At 35.7% G+C, this 24,073-nt stretch overlaps 1 pseudogene; it reads right to left on the reverse strand.

The window, feature by feature from the left end:
• Positions 1–14,560: 14,560 nt before the first annotated feature.
• LOC136071031 (protein NRT1/ PTR FAMILY 2.3-like) lies at positions 14,561–16,161 on the reverse strand (annotated as a pseudogene).
• Positions 16,162–24,073: the final 7,912 nt, after the last annotated feature.

Genomic DNA, 24,073 nt, shown 5'->3' on the forward strand with positions numbered 1-24,073 from the left:
CCTTATTCTATAATCCAAGACATCAAGTCCTTCTAGGTTTTGTGTCACACTCACGAAACCTAAAGATGAGCTTGTCCAAGGTAGGCTATTCGAGGTATCCAACTTGGTTGAGGTCTCACCTAAACTTATTAAGGTAGGCTATCCGAGGTATCTAACTTGGTTGAGGTCTGACCTAAACTTATTAAGAGAAATTAGGTGTTAATTTACCCAAGGCAGGTGATCCGAGGAATGAACCTAGCCGAGGTTCTATTTAACCCTTTGAATGAATTAGGTGTTAATTTACCCAAGGCAAGAGATCCGAGGAATCGAACTTGACCGAGGTTTTATTTAACCCTTATAAGAAATTAGGTGTTAATTTACCCAAGGCAGGTGATCCAAGGCATCGAACCTGGCCGAGGTTTTGTTTAACCTTTATTAACAAATTAGGTGTTAATTTACTCAAGGCAGGTGATCTAAGGAATTGAACCTGGCCGAGGTTCTATTTAACCCTTAGTACAAATTAGGTGTTAATTTATCAAAGGCAGGTGAACCTGGTCATGATTCTATTTAACCCTTATTAACATTAAAAACCAATCTTAACAGAGACAGGGGAAAAAAAAGTGCTGCTTAATACATCTTGATTGTATACATAAACATGATCCTTTACAAGATTTCAAGCTAGTAATAGAATTTTCGTAAGTTATTCACATTCCATGGTCGAGGGACCATAATCCCATCTAGATCCTCCCAATGATAAGCCGCTACTCCGGCCACTAAAGTCACTTGATAAGGCCCTCCCAGTTGGGGCCGAGTTTTCCCCAAGAAGGATTTTTCATACTTCCAACCACCCTTTGCAGGATGAGGTCCCCTGGGATGAACATCCTTGCTTTTATCGCTTTCTTATGTCCTTGTCTGAGCTTCTGTTGATGCTGCGCTAACCTTACAGTGTCGACTTCCTTTCACTCCTCGGCCAAGTCGAGGTCAAAGGATAGGAGTCGTTCATTGTTACTATCGATTAACCGATCGGATCTCATTGTCAGGAATCTAATTTTTGTAGAGATGATTGCTTCAGATCCATATGTCATAGAGAAAGGGATCTTTCTAGTGGATCTTTAGGGAGTCGTGCGATACGTCCACAAAACATGGGGCAACTCATCTACCCATTTTCCCTTAGCCTCCTTTAATCTCTTCTTCAAGCCATCCACAATGATTTTATTTGTGGCCTCTGCTTGGCCATTGCCTTAAGGGTATGCTGAGGTCGAATATCTGTTCTTTATCCTCAGGTCACAGCAGTATCTTTGAAAGGCTTTACTAGCGAATTGAAGCCCATTATTCCTAGATGAAAGTGTTTGGAACCCCAAACCTCGTCACAATATTACGCCATAAATCTCTTTATATCTTGATCTCAGATGTTTGCTAAGGGTTCAACCTCTACCTATTTGGTGAAATAGTTAGTAGCAACAAGGAGATATCTTCAATTCCTTGTAGCCTTAGGGAATGGTCCAACAATGTCCAACCCCCACTGAACAAAAGACTAAGGGCTACTCAATGGATTAAGAACTCCCCTTGGTTCGTGAATACTAGGAGCATATCTCTAACACTTGTCACATTTTTTAACATACTCTTGGGGGGATTTTTGCATACTCGGCCACTAATAACCTTGTGTTAAAGCTCTATGGATAAGGGACTTACCTCCCATATGACTGGCATAAATCACCTCATGCAATTCTTCCAACGACACTTCCACCACCTCAAGATGAATACACAATAGATATGGCCTTGAATACGAGCGCTTGTACAAATTTTGATCCTCGGATAGCGAAAATCTTAGTGCTTTTCTACGGATTTTCTCTGCTTCAATTCTGTCCTCGGGCAAAGTTCCATCCTTAAGGAATGAGACTATCGGGTCCATCCAACTTGGGCCCACTCGCATGAAGTGCACTCCTACTAGTATCTGTGTATCGTAAGCAGGAATCGCCAAGTCTTCCTCAAGTATAATCCTCGGAATTTTCTCTCTAATTGTAGTAGCTAGAGTTGTTAGTGAATTAGTGTGAGAATTTCTACTTCGAGAAATTTGTTCCAAGGTAAAGGAATGGAAGCTGTCTGATAAATGCTTTACCTGACCCAAGTACCATAGCATCCTCTGATCTTTTGCCTCAAAGTCACCCCGAACCTGTCCAGCTATGAGCCTTGAATCACAATATGCAGTGACAGATTTACCTCCGAGCTTATGAACAACAATTAATCCCGCTTGGAGGGCCTCATACTCCACTTCATTATTCGTCACCGAGAAGCTAAGCCTTAAAGATTTTTCTTATGTAATCGCCTCTAGCGAGATTATCATAATACCAATTCCTGACCCCTTTTGGTTGGCTACACCATCTACAAACAACTGCCAAGCCTATTGAGTCATTATTGAGCTCATCCTCATTACTTCTTTGGGCTCTCTTACTTCCACGGGGTTTCCTGGGTCTAACTCCTCGGTGAATTTCGCCACCAAGTCTACGAGGATTTTCCCTTTCATGACCATACGAGGTAGAGACTTGATATCAAATCCACCAAGCACAGTTCCCCATTTTGCCACTCTCCCCATGTAGTCAGATCTCCAAAGTAATGCTTGCAAAGGAAATTGAGTCAGGATGACCACCATATGACCTTAGAAGTAATGTGGGAGCTCCTTGGTGGCATGAATGATATCAAGGATAGCCTTCTTAAGAGGGAGATACTTGACTTCCGCCTTTTGAAGGGATTTGCTAACATAATACACTAGTTTTTGAATTCCTTCGTCGACTCGTATCGAGACCAAACTCACTGCATGCTGCACAACAGCTATGTATGCATACAAAATCTCCTCTTTCTTTGGTCTAGACAAAACCAGTGGATGAGCCAAACACGCCTTCAAGACCTCAAAAGCTTTGTCACACTCCTCGAACCAACAAAAATCCTTCCATTTATGCAACAGTTGAAAGAATGGTCTACATCAATCAGTAGACCATGATATGAATCATTCAAGGTAGCTGTCATTCTGGCTAGATGCTGAACTTCCTTCAAATTTTGAGGAGGGTGAAAATTATGAATAGCCCTGATCTGGTTAAGGTTAACCTCAATCCCTCAATAGGTGATCATATAACCCAAAACTTTTCTAGAACCTACACCAAAAGACCACTTAGAGGCATTTAAACGCAGTTTGTGTCTTCTCAATATAGCAAAAGTTTCACCAAGATCTATCAGGTGCTTGAACTCTTTTTTGCTTTTCACTGCCATGTCATCAACTTATGGCTCTACGTTTTTTCCCAACTAGTTCTCAAACATCCTTGTCACCATTCTCTGATACGTAGACCCAACATTCTTTAGGCCAAAAGGCATTACTCGATGATGATAGTTTCCTGTTGGAGTAAGGAAAGCCATTTTCTCATGATCTGACAATGACAACGAGATTTGGTGATACCCCTAAAAAGCGTCCAGAAAACCCATTCTAGGGTGTCCAAATGTTGCATCTATTAATTGATCGATCCTCGGAACAGGGAATGGATCCTTAGGGTAGGTTTTTTTAAGGTTTGTAAAATCCACACACACTCTCCACTTCCTTGACTTTTTTCTCATTACAACACTGTTGGCCAACCACTCAGGATAAAACACCTCCTTAATCGCCCTATCTTGTTTAAACTTTTGAACCTCTTCTTTCAATGCCTCGGCATGCTCCTTAGAAGAATGCCGAGGTGGCTGCTTCCTCGGGGTTGCCTTAGGATTTACATTTAATTGTTGACAGATGAATTCTGGGTCAACTCCAAGTGCTTCATACATAATCCAAGCAAAAATATCCAAAATTTTCTTCAAAAAAATCTACTAGTTGTCTGTTATCTTTCGATAGGAGTTGAGTCCGGCTTGGAAGTATCTTTCTTCATCCTTTTCAATGACAACTTTCTTGAGCTCCTTACATGATACTGAACAATCCGAGGAGACTAGCCCAGACTGTGATTGCTATAAGGTTGGTCTTATCTCCAGAGAACCCACTTTGGTCACTCGTTGGCTAACCACTGCTACCATACATTTTCTGGCCACTGTTTGGTGCCCTACAAGTTCTGCTACTCCCTCATCAATGGGATATTTCAACTTTACATGCAAAGTTGAGGGCACAGCCCCCATAGCGTGCAACCATGGCCTAGCAAGGATGGCTGTATACGAAGAAAAAGCATTCATTACGAGAAAATCCATGCTTACCACTTTATCTCTTGTCTGCACAGGCAGCCGGATCATTCCCTTCATCATAGCGGTATTCTTATTAAATCCGATCAAAGGAATGTCATACTTGCTTAGGTCCTTTAGTTGAAGCCCTAGACCTTTGAACAGGTCAAGATACATGATTTAAGCCCCACTTCCTTGATCAATCATTACTCTCTTGACATCAAATACCTCTATCCACAAGGTTACCGCCAATGCATCATTATGTGGCTGAATTGTTCCTTCCTTATCTTCCTCGAAAAATCCCAAGATTGGCTGATCTTGAATCTTGGGCTCCTTAAGCAGTGTTTTCCCCTTCATTTCCCTCTATCTGCGAAGATACTGTCATTACGCCACTGACCAGTTTAGAGTCCTTCCTCAGAGATATAAAGATGACATTTATTGTTCACAAGGACAATTAGGAATTCCACTTCATTTTGTTTGAGGGCCAGCAGGTGCCTGATTGAAAAACTCCCTCCTCGATTGGGATGACGTAAACAAACTCAACAAACTATACTTTCGGTCAGGGAAGAAAGCCTTGGTTTTCTATTGCCGAAATTTTGGTTGTCCTCGACCCTTTTATGCTCCTCAATTCGATCCATTAACTAGTGCATATTCCAAGGTGGTTTCATGGTAAGTGACTTCCAAAGATCAGATTATGTGGGGAGGCTCACCTTGAAGGTTCGAAAGGTGAAATCTTTAAAGTCCCTGTCAATCTCATTATAAATTTTCCAATACCTATCAAAATAATTCTTCAAGGTCTCTCCTTCCTTCATAGATATCGAGAGTAAAGAGTCCAGAGGCCTTGGGACCTAACTACATGTCATGAACCTCGCCCCAAATGCCCTTGTTAGCTCTTTAAAAGAGTGTATAGATCCTTCTTCAAGACTATCGTATCATCTCATGGCCACTAGACCAAGGCTCGAGGGGAAGACTTTACACATTAGGGCCTTATTCTTAGAATGGATGATCATTTTTTTTTTATCAAAGTGGCTCACATGTTTGAAAAGATCAGTCTTACCATTATAAATGGTAAAAGTGGGTTGATTGAAACGATGTGGGAGCTCGGCCTATTTAATACGCTAAGTAAAAGGGGAGCGGGATATCTGGAGGAGAGCCTTGCCCATGGCATCATGCCCTTGGCCTCTCCTTGGTGGGGTTCTAGACATTTTATGACAATGTTTTCTTCCAAAAGTGTGATGGGATGATGACATGAACGATTCACTGGGCGGAGTTCTACTTTAAGGTCGGTAACTCCCGTTGCTTTCAAAACTTGAACTTTGACTTAGGGTGGGAGTCCTCTGCTCCCTTATTCGCGTTTTACGATGAACTCGTTGCCGTAACCATTCCACCTTTTTCTCTAGGTTATGTACTTCTTCATCATGCGAATTATGACTGGCTTCACGCTGGCCAGTTTGCTTAGAATGAATGGAGGGCGCTCTCTCGCTATTGAGTATGGGCCATATGACGGTCCCTCCTTTGCTCAAGTTTAACAAAATGGTCCTTACGCTGGGATCCCATAGACTCCAATGATCCACTACGCCTAGGACTTGCCATACTACAAAGGTTTTCAAGGGTACTTTAGGTGACACTTCCCACAGACGGCACCAATTGTAAGGGGCAAAAAGTAGTTACAAAGAAGTTAACAAGTTTTGACTTTATACTTTTGCTCACACAATTAATTTATAGAGATGAGATGCATAGTCAACCTTAAATACCTATTATAGGAAAGATCACGAACATCGTATTAATTCCAAATGAGATTTGAGTATATGCAATTGAGGGAAGCCTTAAAATGATAAGGTTAGTGTCCTCAGTTTTAGGCCAAGGATGGTGTTACAAGTTCTTTTTCCCCTTTCTTTCCCTGAAAAGACTCCCTGATCCAGGTGCTTCTTGGCTTTATATAGTCAGCCAAAATGCATCTGAACTTTACACTTGGAGGGCTAGGATCAGACTTCCTTGACACTTGTCCCATCAGGGCCTTACTAGAAGTTTTTACACTAAGGTATGAGCTGTATGAACACTATTCACAAGTCATTTCCCTATTAATGCAGCCAGCTAAGTGGTTGTAGTGCATTTAATGCGGAGGGGATGATTGCTCTGTCCTTCCTCTTTCCTTTCTTCTTTGCCCAGTGCCAGGTAGCCCTTTTTCAACCTTGGTTTGCACCGTGCCCCCGGCCTCTAGCTTAAATTCTCGACTTTTCGAGGGTGAGTAGGTGTCCTTGGAACCCTAATTAATTGTGGTTTTTCTATCCTTGCACAAGGTAGCTGGGATCTTTCCGAGGAAATTCTATTGAGGTTTCCTGAGGTTTGTCTCCTTATAAATGTCATCAAGTACTCTATTAGTAATTTTGGATCCGCGTCCCCCCACAATTATTATAACAACACCACCACAAATTAAAGCAAAATTACAATCAAATAATCTTAAGCATAATACCAAACCAATATAAACTATATGAGGAGAAATTGGGTTTTGGATTTTATTAATTTAGGGTTCAAAATAGCTAGGAGTGAGAGTGGCGGCAGAGAGAGAAACATGAGATAAGAAGGAGATTGAAATGAGGAAAACTTAGGGTTTGGGTTTTATTTAGGAAGAGGGACAAAAAAGTAAATAACAAAATTGTATAATATATTTTTAAATATATATTAAATATAGGTGAGTCAAGTTGTGTTAGTGGATTTGTGAATTTTATTACCGAAATCCAACCCAACCCACTGTTAAACAAAAAAAATAAATAAATAAATTCACACCCAACCCAACCGACCAAGCCCTATAAACCGACCCAACCTGGCGGGTTAGGTTGGATCGGCTCTATTTTAGCAGGTTGACTGCACACCCCTAACTGCTGCAAGCAATTACTCAAGATAAAAATTGTAACACTAAATTGAGTAGCTCTTGAGCTTGTTTTGATTTGTCTCTAATTGACACAACTTGAATACTTTAAAGACATTCTAAACTGAGACTCAATTACATCATAAGTGCGTTTTAACTCAGATATTCCAACATATACAAAATATGACTCTAACAACTTTAAATTGTTGTCAAGCACAATGTCATTAGTTAATGGTAATAAAACGTAACTTAAAATAGAATTTTTTTTTTTTTTTTTTTGGGAGGAAAAACTTAAAATAGAGTTAGATGAATACAATCTTAAATAATTAAATGTAATTGGTTCCTCAAAAAATATATATATATATATATATTGGCAATTGATTGGGGGCATAACACCATTGGTTTTGTTGGTGCAAATACAATGGTAATAGAAATAACACAAAGAGAAACTGAAAATACTTCTGAATATTATTAACGTAAAGAGAAATTACACAACACTATTTGGACTGAGGCGCAACACTCGCTCTCTTTAAGGAGATTCAAGTCCTTGGTTGGCTAAACTTCGTAACCGGTGCAGACCTTCTCTGATTTGTCTACCCCTGGATACAACAGCCCAACAAGTATTGTATGGCTAGAACAACCTCTGCACAAAGTGTTCAAGCCCAAAGCTCTACTAGAAAGAACACCTTCCTCGCCAAGAATCTCTCTATTTTTTTTTCTTTGTGTATATTGTGATTTCAGTAACTTGGATTGAGTCTGAATGAGTCTATTTATAGGCTCAATGGGCTACACCTCCCCCTTGCGCACGTATCTAGCCTAATATCTGAGTCAATACATTTTAGCCCATTAATCACCACAATTAAAAAGAATAAAATAGTCTCTCTCCTTTTCAATGTGGGATTAAACATTTTTCACTAACTCCTCATTTCCCACATTCACTCTCACATCTTAACATTTATATTATTACATTTATTTATTTTAATCATTTAAAATTAAAATGCTCCAACAGGTTTAAACCCTAAAAAAGGGATGTACCATAATGCATAATTAGGTATTTTCCAATTATTCAGTAAATTATCTATTTTCAAAATTTGTTAATTAATTAAAATTTAAAAAGAGTTTAAAACTCATAATTGTTCCTCAAAGAAATTAGAAATCAAAGCAAAATCAGATTGAGTCAAAATACTAATCGACACTTTGACCAGAACTTAAAGTTAAGGGCACTTTAAACCCTTGTAAAAATATGAGTCGTTAAAGGCGTCTTAATTTAGTATCATGCTTATATGTTGCACTTATATCAGTTGTGACTAGAAATAGGGAATAAAACTAAAGCAAAATAAAATATACAACATGGCTACTAAGAAATAAGAATAAGCCAAGGAAGAAATGCAAAAACATAGACATAGGCGTTGGGGTTTTTGGAAAATTGGACTTGACATTGAGGTGATATCTCAAGGGGTCCTAATAAGTATCCTTTTTCAAGTAGGGAATCGAGTCCATCCATTTTATAGGAACCTGACATTTAATGGAAAATTATTGAATATTCCGAAAGTACTATAAATGCACACCCTCCCTTTTATATGAATTGTGAGTCTCACCATAAATTTAATTAATGAGACTCATAGTTATGTGAAAGGAAGAAGTACGTATTTAAAATACCTCGGGAGTATTCAATAATTACCCACATTTTATGGGCTGAATTAAATGTTGAGAGAACTATATTTCTAAAAAATAAAAATTTTCGGAGATTTATCTTTTTATTTTTTATTTTTATAACAAATAATAGTTTAAATATTTAGATATATGATCGCAAGTCAATACAATATCAATCCACGGACAATCAACCCAATAGCAAATTGGAAAAATGGGGATGCAGGATCAATGAACAACGCATCAAAGCAAATTTCAAAACTGAGTTTGTCACGCAACATAATTTGATCCGCTATTCCACCCAGTGGCATTTCGATTCGATCTTTTTCGGATTCCGAGGAATCTAACTCAAGAAATGGGTGCATAAAACAAGACAGACTTTCTTTCACCCGGTAGCAATTGTCAATATACTGCATTGCGGATATATTTTGATGCCAACACACGACAATGATATGTGACCAAAGTGTCTTATAAATCTTTATTTATTTATTTATTTTATTACAATTATAGGTTTTCTAGAAGACTAAAACAGATTAACCACAAAACGATGATAACCTCTATAAGCAGAGTGAGGGTTAATGGGTGTTTTAACTTAAAAACACACGATTATCTAGACCAGCCACACATCATGCAAAATTTCCCAAAGTTGCCAACCGAGCATATATTGTAAATTCGGCACTTAGTAAAGAATTTTAATAGAATTCAGTGCTCCAAATATCAGACTCAAAACTAATCTGCAAACTCCTACATAACTTCAAAGTGTCGAAAAACATAAAAATTAAAAATACCAATTTACTGACAATTCACCCAACCTTTTGAAAAATACTGAATTAAAAGTTAAAACTCCCAAATAAAATAATCCCCAATTAAAAGTGCAACAAGAGGGTACAGTGTGTTATGTTAATTAGCAGCCACCTTATAATTTTTATAGCACAAGCTTTGGCTGTTTGCCTGTTTGGCATGCTCTATTTTGATAGAGGTGTAAAGAGATGAGGCCCAGGTCCTGAAAGTAATTTGTAGGATCAGTATCGACCTTTTCATTCAAGAATATAGGATGATTTGGACAATACTTGGAGGTTTTTTATTCTCTCCCTATTACTTTTCTTCATTTATGCAGTTGATAATTTTTTTTCGGTCATATAATTGAAGACAAAAGATGAATACAATCTCCATTATTGTTCAAACGAAAACTTGATATAAAGCGGCTACAGAAATACATTCAAGCCTCTAGCATTGCTCACCATGAGGATCACTTATTAGTACCAGAATTACAATCTTCACCCTCTTCAACGCTTTGATACTTATACAAAGAAGCGCAAACCAAGTAGTAACCAAAGTTGATCACTCACACCAAAACTAACAACCAATACATATTATCTAGCCTCCCATTATTTATATTATTTGGTAACCATCTAGTGACCCTTTGGACAACATCAATCAAAGCGGTGCTCATAAAAAAAAGAAATCCCGACAATTATTGCAACCATCCCAGCAGGGCTGGCTCAACAACTTTGGGGGTGCCTTTCAAGCAGGTCTTTTTATATTTAAATATTAATCAAATAATATATATTGGTTTTTTTTTTTATTATTTAAAATCTATTTGTCTTGCTTTTTGAGATGCAAAATTACTAATTAAGTTTTTGTAATTTTTCTAAAGTCGCGACCACTTTAAAGTCTAAATCTACACTGTAGGGACACAATTTGCGGCCCAAGCCCAACTAAGAATTGGGTGATGGTCCAATGATCCCAATACAATAAATTTGTAGAGAATGGATTAAAGAGCTAGGCCTTAATGAAGTTGATAACGGCTAGTATAGATTTAGAAGATGATCAAGCAAGAATACGACCCATTGGATTGAATAAATTCACTGTCCGAGGACACAATTCGGAGCATAAATCAATATAATTGTTCACAAGTACAATTTTGATTACCACAATATTTCTTTCTTCTGATTTTCTCCCTCTATCTCGTGGAAGGTCTCTCACATTATATAGTTCCTATCAAGCCATCCTGATCCTACACTTGTTAATCATCTAAACTTTCACTTGAGTACCTGTCCCATCAGATGCCTTCTTTGGCTTTCTGTGAATAGTAGTAGCTAAAACTGCACTGTTCAGGGGTCTTCTCCACATAAATGTAGCCAGAAGTAGCTGTAATGCATTTAATGTGATGGTAGCAGCTTTTCCTTTAGATATTTCTAAGTTCTTATCACTCCAATACATGCATGAAGCTCATCTTCATCGTATAAACCTTCTGATATGTCGCCTAGGCTGCTGGACTATAGATTCGAATTGTATTTGTCGTGTCTGAGGAGGAATTACTCCTTGGACCGTTCCTTTTTTGTGAGACTTTAAACTTGGGGTCTCTCTCAATGACTTACCACTCCTCGGACACGCCCACGTTCCCAAGGCCCAATATACAAATTTGGGTTTTTATTCCGATATGCACAAATAAAAATTAATTTATTACATGGTTCAATAAATTAGTGTCACTATAATACAAATGAGTTAATATGATACACATCAAATTATTAATTAGTATAATAATTTATAATAATTGATAAAGTGAGAAAACATGTTGTCTGTGGGTTGCACTGTGCAGTGTAGCTTGTGCTGCTGTGCAGTGTAGATGTGAGATGTCTAGGCTGTTCTCCTATGGCCAAGTGTAAAAGCAAAAAACGTGTCCTATCATGGTAGAAAAGGGTCCAATTAAGAAAGGGCCAGAAAAGGGTCCTATCATAGCAGAATTTTGTATCAATATTTTCCCAGCCTGTCCTATGACTAAAAACATGTCCCATCAATCAATTGTGCAGTGAAATAAGCTAAAAAAATATATAATTTAAGTTAAATAAATAGTAGACTCATCATCTTCATTTTTGGAAAGATAGAAAGGGGAAGAAGATTACCTCTAGTACGCTTCCCATTTTCAATTTTGAATTTGTTGTGAATTGAAGAGAATCAACAAAGAAAAATTTCATGCTAGACTAAGTTTATGGAAAAAGATCAAGAATCAAGATGAAGATGAAGAAAAGAAAGGTAAGGATATAGATGGAGAGGCAAAGAGATAGAGAGATGAGAGATGACAATTACGTTGTATTATTAATGAATTTGTCTGGTATTAATTTTGATTTTAGCATATTTTAAGAATGATTTAATAAATTTGTCTCCTAAAATTTAATTTTGTTAGCTGAAGTTTGACTATTTTTGTTTTTTCCCTTTTTAATCTTTTGCATTTTAGGATATAATGAGACCTTTTTAATGCATTTTATTGACCAATAAAAGTGTTTAATTTTTTTTAATTAAAATATATATATATATATATATATATATATTTTTGTCGTTGCCTTTCTTCTTGTAATTTCTCATCTACCGAAAGTGTGATAGTATCTCTCGGCGTTTGAGTTCTCATCTCCGCCCTTTTTTTTTCTGTCAGTCACCATGGTCTCTGAGGTCATTTCTCTTCTTTAGTTTTTTTTCGTTTGTTCACTCTTTTTATCAGGTGTTATTTGTTTGATGTTAGTTTCATTTCTTTTCAGAATTTTTTTTGTTTTGCGTTTTGAGACGATGCAATTAAAAGACTTTAAATAAAGATTGAGTAGTTTGAGTGAAACAACTTAATGAACACGCCAATTGGTGCTGACTGGTATTTCGTTCTTTTGGCGGTTATTTTCTCACTTCTTTTTGCCGTTTGGGTTTACACTGATTTTTTTTTTTTTTTTTTTTTTGCAGCCGGCCTGGAATTAATTAATCTGCTTTTCTAAAAGCTAAAAAAAAAAATAATAAGATTATGTAATTTATGAACACCCTGAACAAAATTTCTAAAGTCACCATTGATTGTGCTACACTTAAAACAGAAGGAGATGTTGGATCTGATGGTTTGATTGCAAATATATTCTTAGGTACCCCAATAGGAGTCTTAACTAGTTTGACAATACTCCAAGCTTTAACCATGGACTGCCACCTTGGACCTCATTTCGAAATTCCTGCTGGGTCTATCCTAGTCGTACGTCTAATCACCACAGCCATTTTTATTACCATTATTGATCGCTTCTTATGTCCAATGTGGCAAAAGTTGACTCATAAGTCTCGTACATCCCTCCAAGAAATAGGATTAGGCCACGTGCTAAACATTCCAAGTATGATAATTTCAGCACTAGTGGAATTAAAGTGGCTCAAAATAGCTCATGCCCACCATCTCCAAGGCCAGCTCGGGTCCATAGTGCACATGCTAGCCTTGTCGCTAATTCCACAACTAGTTGTGCTTGGCATTGGAGAAGCATTTCAATTCCAAAGACAAGTTGCATTATATTATCAAGAATTTCCTACCACACTAAAAAGCATAGCAACTTCGATCAGGTTGGCTCAATAGGTAATGCAATTGCTTAAGTTCCCCAAATAAAAGAAGGCCCCCACTTGTAAAAAAAATATATATATATATATATATATANCTTTCCTTTTTTTTTTTCTTTAACGACAATCATTAATATCTTGAAATAGATGATGACCATTAATAGTTTGAAACATACAATTGTAAGCATATGGAGATCATTTGAATTCTCAAGTTTCATAATTGATTTGGCATAATAATAGTATGACAGACATTTTCTAAGCCAAAACTTTATTTGACTAACATCACTACTCAAACACACTCTCAATATAGGTCCCTCAATCGTGTTTAGTGGCAACGCCACCTTATGGTCAGGGTGGTATTTATTTACCTTTAAAAAAAAAATTTGGACCACCTTTTTTTTTTTTTTTATGCCAATAAAATTAAATTTTGGTTCATAATTTGAGCAACTAACAATATACTGGGGTCTTTCAAGCAAAATGGAAAAACTTAAAAAAAAATTGAACTAAAATTTGAAAAAAAAAAATTATAATAAAACTATTACAGACTGGACAGTAGCTTGATTCATTCGACTAAGCACACTGCAATACAACACAATTTTCAACATTTTATTATTTTTATAACAATTATTTTTCCTCACCAGACAAATATTACTTACTTCTCATTTTTAATTATTTTTTTCTTGTTTATTCTTAACTACACACATCTTCTGTGTTCTTGATTTTAACACTTCATATTTTTAAATTTTATCACATATTCATCTACACTTTTACATCTACGTTTTGCCTTTCTCTTTGTTCGTAATTTCTGTGTCTTCTACCAGTACCAGTGTGATAGTATCTCTTCTCAAGTTTTGAGTCTCAAATCTCTCAATACATTTTTTTTTTAGCTGTACAGGTAATTTTGTTCATTTCTTTTCTTTTCATTTTTTTTCTTTTGAAGTTTTTTGGTTTATAGGATGCAATTTTGTTTTGGTTTTAAGAATTTTTTTTTTTTTTAACACAAACTTCGTGCCGACCAAATCTTGAATTTCGACTGGTATTTACTGAAACACCTGAAATAAAGCAGAATGGCCCAAAAAATTTTTCGAAGTGGAATAGGGTGGGTTACTATTCCGGTTTGTTTACCGGCACGGTATTTTCCAGCCATTATGGCCTGAACGGAATGTAATTATTAACATTGAATCAAACCTAATTATCTAAAAGCTAAAAAAAAAAATAATAAGATTATGTAAGAGAGAGAGAGAGAGAGAGAGAGAGATTTCATTAAAAACAGAACACTAAATGGACATAGTGTTCAATACTAAGAACACTAAATTTCATTCAAAATTGCCATGTTGCAATAATTATGTCTTTTGTATTCAATAGATGCATCTTCCATTTCACAATATATGAATTCTATAATCATGTGAGTTTCACAAACTATTAAATGGATATATATTAGATGTATGAAATACATTCTCCTAAGATGGCACATGTCAAGTATTTGTGGTAGTTTTATGTAATATTGATAATCATAAAGTGACCAAGTTTACAAATGTTAATAACTCTATTTCAATTAATCCCAGAAAACAAAGAAAGACTCAACTTCCTACCTAAAACTCTTTTTAGGTGTTGCAGTTGCAGCTATATCTGAGATTCCATCATGTCTGTAGTAGTAATCTTCGATTTCGGATGAGTGGGGCACCTTCCATTTTTGAATTGTGGCAACAATGACACGAACTATACTTGTGAATGGGCTCCCCTGTGGCTTATCATGAAGGTAGAAACGGTTTCCCAATAAGAGAAAGGCCAAGCCAATGAAGTTAGCTATTGCACATAGGCCAAATCCCAATTTCCAACTTACGTTACCCTGAATGTAGATAATGGCCATGGTGCTTACCACAGCGGCAATATAGAAAGTGAAGAAAAACCATTTAAAGAAAATCCCTTGATCCTTGGGATTATTAAATTGATTTGCTCCCATAGTTGCTATGGTAAATCGTGTACCTCCGTATCCAATACACGCCAGGGCTAAACTTGTGTATAGGATCGCATATTGTAGTTTTGAGAGTGGTGTGCACAAGCTTGATCCATTATCACATGGCTGAGGTCTCAAATGATCAAGTGTTGCAGTCAAGGTTAAGAGAATTATGCCCTACAAAGGAAAATGGTTTGGATGTTACGGATGCAGGTTACTTTGGACAGGTTTTTTTTGCTTAAACTTATTTGTTTATTTTGTTGAAAATGGATTAAAAATAGTTTATTTATATTTAGATAAAATGAGCAATTAAAAAGCTTATTATAAACAAATTAGGTAAAAATCTAAAAGAAAATTTTATTGCCAAAGAAAACACTCCAAGTTACAAATTGAGTAGTTAATTACCAGCAAAGAGATACAGGCAGAAATTGCAGCAACAGAGAAAGAACCTGAGAAAGAGTCAGCAACAATTGCTCCAATGACCGGAAGCAAATTGGTGCAACCATTCGTTATGTTTGAAATCTGAGCAGCATTTATGTTTTTCACTTTGAACGCCTGAATTAGATATACGATCAGGTTTGATATCCATCCCCCGCTGGCCTGCCTCCAAGCGTGAAGCCTGCCACCACCCCTGCTTGATATATATAGAAATAAGAAACATATTGATCCAACAAATTCTGTGTGTTTTAGAGAGAGAGAGAGAGAGAGACCTATGATGAAGCCTGAAGGGGAAGGTGATTCAACCACCCTGTTTGGTACCAGAGCTCGATAAATGGGTTTCTCTGTCATCCATATTGCTGATTATCTTTTGGTTCCAAGTGATGGTCGATTTATGCTACTTATGAATGTTATATGCTAATTAACAAATCCGTGTGAATAATTTCCAGATTCCTCTAGGACTAACTTACCGTGGATTTTTTAGACTTGGAAAATCTAGAGTGATTATCAGTGTCTTGGAATTTAGTATTCCAGTGTACCTACTAACCGTATATTCTTGCCACTCAACTTCACATGAATTGAAAGGCACTTATAGTTTATCGGTGCAAATGAAGCCCGCTTGCCCTTAATAGAATTTGATTTGGCCACAATATTGTTAACTATACTCTCTCACACAAAAAAGAAACAAACTATAATTGCTCAGTTGATCGAATATTAACAAAATGAGAGTGTAACCAATAATTACAACTTACTCTGCTAGTGCTATTTATATCTAGAACAGAGCATAACCGCCTAATCTAGCAAAAACAGAATTTTAACTTGACCAATTATATACATACACGTGGAGAAAGTTTGCTACAAGATAAAATAAAAATATCGCGTGCAATTTATGTGCTTCAAAAAGAACCAAACGACAACGTTTTGTCATCAACACGCGCATCACTTGAATTCTTTTAAGCTTGACGACGTCGTGTCATGTAGCTATGGATCCTTATCATAGAACGACATCGTTTTGTATCTTTTTTCTTCTTTCCTTCTGAACTACAAGCCCGATATCTGCATTGTTCATGTCAAGTTTCAACAAAATTCAAACGCAGAGACAGAGAGATGCCAAGTATCCTCCAAGGTTTTACAATTGAACCATCCAATCCAACATCTCCTTTTATTTTAAGTGCGGCATGATTGAGGAACCTGCATCAATTGAGTGTGTTTGTGTAGCTTCTGTTAATTGAATAACATTTTGGCATATAAAATGTCTATCATGCTATTATTGAGCACGTTTAGTTGGACATTTGAGCTGGGCAAATGCATATTTTTAGACCAAATTAAAATGTGAAAAAACAAATCTTTGGCGGGACTTTTTTTAAGAAGTTGGGTTTTAAAAATCAAGCAAAAATAGTGTTTTAAAATTGGGAGAAATACCTATTTTTCTTGAACACCATTTTTAAACATTGAAACACGATTTCTGTTTTCTCAACACATTTTATTGAATGCACATTTTGCAACAACCTATCCAAATGGGTTCATTGCATCAAATGAATTATGAAACTGACAATTCAAATGATCTTTCGTAAGTTTCTGATTGCATATTTCAAAATATTAACTGTTGTCTTTTTTTCTTTTTTTAAAAGACAAAAAGTTCATTAAAAAATAAAACACTAAGTGGACATAGTGATGGTCCATTTAATGTTCTATTTCTAAGAACAAGAAATTTGGTTCAAAATTCTCATGATGCAACAATTATATATTTATGTATTCAATATATGCATTTTTTTATTTTATCAGTGATATTTGATTTATGGAACTTGTTAATAATATATGCCCACAAAACCATATAATAATTTTCAGACTCCTATAGTACTTAACCTTTACTCATCAAAGAAAATCATTTAATATCCAGGCATGGCTTAGTGTGGTTTTCTAAAACTAGGAAAATTAATTATCAGTAACTTGTAATTTACAGTTAGTTCAACTAGTAAAGTCTCTAATAGTTGAATAAGAGATTTGGAATTCAATTCCTGCTTACACCAAAAACTGATTAATATCTTGATCTAATGATAAAGAATTATTATCAGGAGCGGACATCAGAGGTTGAAACTATTTCAAAAAAAAAAATATATATATATATATATAAATATATATTTATATATATCTTGTAATTTAATTACCAGTCTAACTACTAATTATATTCTTGTCAATCAACCTCACATGAACAGAAAGACACTATAGTTTATCCGAGCAAGTGAAGCACACTTGCCGTAACTGAATTTGACGAGGACACGGGAAGCCATGATGACGTTAAAATCGTCAACTAGAGTGATCATCCAAAGGGAAGCCATCCACAGCCAACAAGATCCTAAAAGGGTAAATGGGAAACGGAAGAAGAGTGGGTCACTAGTGTGGTACTTGCCACAAAGCCTTCGATGATAAAGTCAAAATGGCGAGAAGAGAAAACAAGATTCAGTACTAGAATATGATAGCTAGAGTGTCAGTACCTTCTTAGGTCTTGGGGTGCTGGTATATATATGCGTTTGTTTCTTCCTTCTAGTTGTTGGTGGTGCTTTAATGGTGGCTTCAATGCGGTATTCGTAACGCCCCTGTGGGTGTTAATGATAAGATGTCTCTCCAACGGCATGGAAGCTCATTATTGTCATATAATGCTTCGTCACTGATTATGGGTGAATGGCCTCATCTTCGTCTGGCAGGTGTCATGATATGAACGAGATTGATGTTACCCTCGTCCACTGTCCTCTCTACGGATGAGTATATAATTGAGACTATCAGCTGCCTCGCTATTCCGAGGTCATCCTTCTTTGGGACGATCATAGGAATATGGAGGTTTTTTTTTTTTTTTTTAACAGTTGTGGCGCTTGGGGTTCCAGTCCCTGTATTAATTGCTCTATGGTGGCATGGCACACATTGTGGCCACGTGTCATATTATGACCAGCTAAAGGGTTTCGTTTCCTATGAAATCTTTTAGCTTTCCTTGTGCCTTTGGAGGCAAAACTTTTTAACTCTTGCCTTTCTCCTCTCATTTCTTCATTTTTCCCTACGTATAGTCTTTCTGACTTCATTGCTACTCCTTCCTCCTTTGCACATTTTGCTCTCTGTCTTCTCAATTCCTTCCTTTTTTCAGGTACGCCCCTTATTTACGTCCTTTTTTCCTTTTGGAGTTTCACTGCTTTCCTTTCTTTGTACTCCTATTTCCTTTTTAGAGTTGCATTGTTCTCCTTAATGATTGATTATTTTGAAATTAGGCACACTACTCCCTCCATCGCCTTCTTTTTTGCTCGTTTAGGGGGGCTAATAGACTCCTCTAGTGACCAATTAGGCACACTCAAACTGTTCTAGTGACCAACACCTACAAATTAGGGATTTTGTTCTAGGTGATAGTAGCCTTGGTGTGGTGTTAAGTAATCTGTACCCATTGTTGCACTAATCTTTAGCTTGGTTCAAGTCTGTGCGTGGGGTTTTAAGGAGGGAAAGTATAGGGTCTAAGGTTAGCTCAAGTGACTTGGAGGTTAGTTTGTCGTATAGTGTTGGCACTAGTAGGATTGAGGATANGCAACCACAACACAACATAATATATAAAAAAAAAAAAAAAAAAAAAAAAAAAAAAGGGAAAAACAAAACTTTCAAAACAATGTACAAAAGTTTTCAAAGAATTTACATAGTTTTGTATCTTAAACGTACACAATTTTTTAAATTTGAAAACATTTTTTTTTTCCATAAATTACTAAAAGTGTAAGATCAGTACATTTAATATGCAAAAGGGTTTTTTTTTTTTTGGTTGAATATACAAATTTTTTATGTCAAATATATAGAATTGTGTAAATTAAATATACAAAATTGTGTATATTGAATATATAAAATTTTGTAAATTGTGTACTTACATTTTTAGTAATTTGTGAAGAAAAATGTCTGCAAAAGAAAAAAATTATGTTCGTTGAATATATATAAAATTCTGTATATTATTCTATGAAAAATTGTGTACTTTGACTACACATAATTTTGAACATTTTTTGAAATTTTTTGTAAATTTAATATACAAAATTATGTACATTCATTAAAGTATTATTTATATTAAATGTACAGAATTGTGTACATTTTTTGAAAAATTGTTTACATTAGATATGACAAATTTTGTACAATTTTTGAAGGGTTTGAATATTGAATGTACATACTTTACTCTCGCATTAATTTGTGAATAATAATGTTCCCGCCATAAAAATTTTTTGTACGGTGAATGTACATAATTTTGTACATTCTATAATTAAAAAAAAAAATTACTTTTTGTACAATAAATATACAAAATTGAGTAAATATTTTGAAAAAAAAAAGGTATACCTATGAGAGACCGCGCCCCCAGCGCCCTTTTTTTGTGGTGTTGGACCAAACCCACGTGAATGGGTTGAGTCGTGTTATTGCCTCTCAAAATGAAGGTTCGACTAGTAATATTTTCCCCTTTAGATTAAGGGTTTTTAGAGTCGCCACTTATTTAATTATTGGGATAAATAAGAAAACCAAAATTGAAAAATTCCTCATTTTATTAATTTTCAACTGAATTTACATTGATCATAGGAAAATTGCATGGCTTTGGTCCTAGATACAATCTAAGATAAAGTACATGACTTTGTTTCCTAGTTACAATCAAAAAATTGAAAATTACATGAATAAGCATTCGATCTACTAACCCTTGATTTAAGTTTGAATGCTATGTTACAAGATAGGAAGGTGTTAGGCACCCACCTTGCCGTGTGAAATTGGTCTTCTAGACTATGGTGGCCAACGATCATATCATATCATCAAATATGTCAATCAATTTACATGTTGAATTTAATGTGTGTGCATATGATAAACCCTAGTTCAATTTATTAAGCATTACATTTGGATTGAAAAATAAATTCTAGTGAATTTGTATGGATGGTGATAACCTAGATTCAAAGATTTGAAAGAATTATTAAATAGACATGTTTTTCATATTTTTGATGTGGATTTAAGATTAAAACTAGTGATATGCATGAACATATGATGAACAACCAAGAACATGTGAAGAACATATAAGACCATTCAAACGTATTCAAGGGAATTCAAATGATTACTATCATACTTTAATCTTAAACCCTTATCATGGTAACACAAAAAACAATTAGAGAAAGAGATTATACCTTCATGCAAGATCCATATGGTGGAGGAGGAGACTTTTGAGGGAGATCTTAAAGGTGGAGGAAAAGAAGAGCTAGGAGAGGGAGAGTGAGTCTTACGCAATACCTTGAGTCACAGGAAGACCAAGATATAATAAGACTACTCAACTTCACTAGAACTCAAGAAAGGAGAAGAGAGGGGGTTTTGGTGTCATTTGAAATGAAGGAGAGGGAGGGTTTATATAGTAGTGATGGAAGAAATATGAATAGAAGGCCATTTAATGAGGGTGATAAAGAATCATGAACCTGACCTCTTTTTAGCCTTGGGAAAAATTTAGTGCATTAAATGGAAAGATTGATGGGAGTGAGGAGCAAGCCAAAATTCAGTTTTCCCATTGCTACTTTAACAGCCTATAGAGCTAATTTCGAAAAATTATATCTGACTCGATTCTGATCGAAATTGTCTCGTTCTTGTGCTCAAATTGAAGCCCTGGATGTCTAGTTTCTGGGAAAATTAATTTCATTGACAGATCGAAAATATTCTGAGAGAACTAAAGTCAATCTTATGAGTTTAAGGAGAACTAAGGTCGATTCATTGAAGGTAGGAGAGCTACTATTAATTCTATAGTGTATAGGAGAACTAAGGTTGATCCTATGAGTTTCGGGAGAACTAAGGTCGATCCTTTAAAGGTAGAAGAGCTACTATTGATCCTAAAGTGTATAGGAGAACTAAGGTCGATCCTATGGGTTTTGGGAGAACTAAGGTCAATCCCTTAAAGGTAGGAGAGCTGTTGTCGATCCTACAGTGTATAGGAGAGCTAAGGTCAATCCTATGGGTTTAGGGAGAACTAAGGCCGATCCCTTGAAAGTAGGAGAGCTACTGTTGATCCTTTAGTGTATAGGAGAATTAAAGTCAATCCTATAGGTTTCGGGAGAACTAAGGTCAATCCCTTGAATGTAAGAGAGTTACTGTCGATTCTATAGTGTATAGGAGAACTACGGTCGATCCTATGGGTTTCGGGAGAACTAAGGTTGATTCCTTGAATGTAGGAGAGCTACTGTTAATCCTACAATGTATAGGAGAACTAAGGTCAATCCTATGGGTTTTGGAGAACTAAGGTCAATCCCTTGGGGGTAGGAGAGCTAATGTCGATCCCTTGAAAGTAGGAGAGCTATTGTCGATCGTACATTGTATCGGTCATGCTATTATCTGGCTATATGAGGGTGCATATCTGAGATAACTTGTGTTGAATGAGATCAAGGATCCTTCACTTTGATTCCTACAAAAAAGCAAGTTTCAATCAGCAATGGAGTCATTCATTACAAGAAATTGGAAGCACTTAGCCAATGCCCCTAGTTTGGGGCATGTTCCTTGTTTGGATGGAAGCTGAGTTAATTTGATATTGCTACCATTGGGGAACATGAAAGAAGATCACGGTCCACTATCATTGGTTCCTGCAAAATGACTTTCTTTCTCTAGCTCGTTAGAAACAAATTATCATGAAAACATTTTTGGTCAATGCCCCTAGTGTGGACATGCTTGAAAAAAAAAGTGGATTGGTACCTCAAATGAAAACATGCTTTCATGCAAAGAGGACATATCTGCACACAATCTAAATAGGCCAATGCCCCAAGTTTGAGCATGCTTGATGCAAAACAAATGAGCTTAGCCTAATATGCACTTAAACAATTTTGTTACATTGTTTTGACTTTATTCTCCAAGATTGTTCGGGTGAATGGGACTGGGCCTCTACAAGGTTGCCTACGTACCTCTTTCATAGAGGATCAGGTCAAGACGTAGTTCAAGAGAACTGGATTTTGAAAAAAAAATGATTTGAAAAAAAAAAAAACAAATTTCCTTTTTTTTTTTTTTTTTTGGAACAAGATGTGATCCTTTGAACAACCATTTTAGAAAATCATAATGTTTAAGAACCAAAAAAATCTCTTTGATTATGAAGGATCAAGATCATTAAACTCATGTAATCAAAATTTGCTTATTTCTTTTGAACATTGTCGTATTATGTCTTCAAAGACAATCAAGAAATAAAATGTGATAATATTTAGAAATCATATTATTGGGTGCAAATAAGGAGAGTGCTCCAAGTTTAAAAGTTCTTTTAAGCCATTTGGGGATTTCAGAATTTCAGAAGTTTTGTCCTTCAACATATCATTCAGTGGGATTTGAAAATCTTAAGCATTTTTCATTTTTAATTCAAAAGAAAATAATATTAGAGCTTAAGATTTGCCTACAACTAGCAACACTTCAAGGAGGTATTTACTCATAAGTTGTAATGTAGGCCGGGTTTGGGTTATGAAATGGAAGATATAAAAGGCTCAAAATTTCCTATGATGTTTCCCTCAAGTATTCATTACTCAAAAATCAAGTATTGGAGGAGTTTTCCCATTTCTTCTGTGTCATCTTCTCACTAGTCTTCATTGATCACTTGTATCAATAATCATTTTTATGCTCATTCCTCTTGAATTATACCTTTAGACTTTCATCTTGTAAAATTATTCTCTTTTTAGGTTGCATCTTCAAGTTTCCAACTTGGTAGGATCTTCCAATTTTTTTTCTTTTCTTTTTTTTTCTTCATTTCTTTGGCCCTAACTTTTGCCTAGACCGCCCTTTTGGGTTTTCAGCCTAGTGGGCTTTTTTTTTTCTTTCTTTCTTTTTTCTCCTTTTTTTTTTTTTTTTTTTCATCTCTTGATTGAATGAACTTTTGGGGACATTTTGCCTTCCTTATTTTTCTCAGATTAATGATTTTTGGTCATTTTGATGCACTTTCTAAACTCCTTTCTTACCTCAATGCACTTTAACATTTCTGTGCTTGATGAATCTTTTCTTTTTTGATGAAATCTCTTCTAGATGAATATTGTATTCCTCTTGGCATGATGAATTTTAGGCTCTTCAAACTTGATGCACACTTTTTTTTCTCTCACATTGATGAAATTTCATTTCTCTTTCCTTAATTGAGTGAAAGCTCATTTTTCTTTGATGATTTCTTATCTTTATCTTAATGAATTCTCTGCATGTCTTTTCTTCTCTCTTTAAGAGAGCTTTATCAATTAGCTTCAAAGCTCAAGGTTGAGTCCTCCTCAACATGAGATTTAGGTATGCATAACTTGATTTTTCCCATCCCAAGTTTAGATTTTAATGGGTTCAAGCAAAAAAAGGATAAATGTTTGAAGGCTCAAATGGGCTAGCAATGGATGATGAACATTCTAGGTAATAGGAAATAATTTGGTTTAACCAAAGATGGGCTCCTATCCCTAGTAATGCTTGCTTGTAGGCACAGTGACTTGAGCTCTTTTAATAAATTCCTCTTAAAAGAAAAAAGTATGAATGCTCTATTGGAGACACAAAAGTTTTTAGAAATTTGGAATGAATACATGAGCCTTTTGAATTTTTTGATGGATATATTTTCTTTGATTGCCTTGTAAGACCATTTCTTCTTTTATTCAAAGTAATTTAGCAAAAGTGTTTACACGGATCAAATGAAA

The sequence above is a fragment of the Quercus suber genome, unplaced genomic scaffold, assembly GCF_002906115.3.
Source record: "Quercus suber isolate HL8 unplaced genomic scaffold, Cork oak 2.0 scaffold_280, whole genome shotgun sequence".
NCBI lineage: Eukaryota > Viridiplantae > Streptophyta > Magnoliopsida > Fagales > Fagaceae > Quercus > Quercus suber.